Genomic DNA, 239 nt, shown 5'->3' on the forward strand with positions numbered 1-239 from the left:
CACACTGTGCGGTGACAGGGCCCGGCTGGGTCCCTGTGGCACCCCGGGGTGGCTCCGCTGGCACCCACGGCTGTCATGGTCCCCTCAAGGATTCAAGGGCACTTGGGGCCATTTCCAGCCCCCAGCCGAGCCCCGGTGCCGGGGTGTTCCCTCATAACGACAACCGGGGTGAGGGAGGAGCTGCCGTTACGGGGCAAGCCGTGAGGCGCAAGTGGTCACCCCCTGAATAAACGGGGATA

Source organism: Aptenodytes forsteri, unplaced genomic scaffold, assembly GCF_000699145.1.
Source record: "Aptenodytes forsteri isolate BGI_AS27 unplaced genomic scaffold, ASM69914v1 Scaffold142, whole genome shotgun sequence".
Taxonomy (NCBI): Eukaryota; Metazoa; Chordata; class Aves; order Sphenisciformes; family Spheniscidae; genus Aptenodytes; species Aptenodytes forsteri.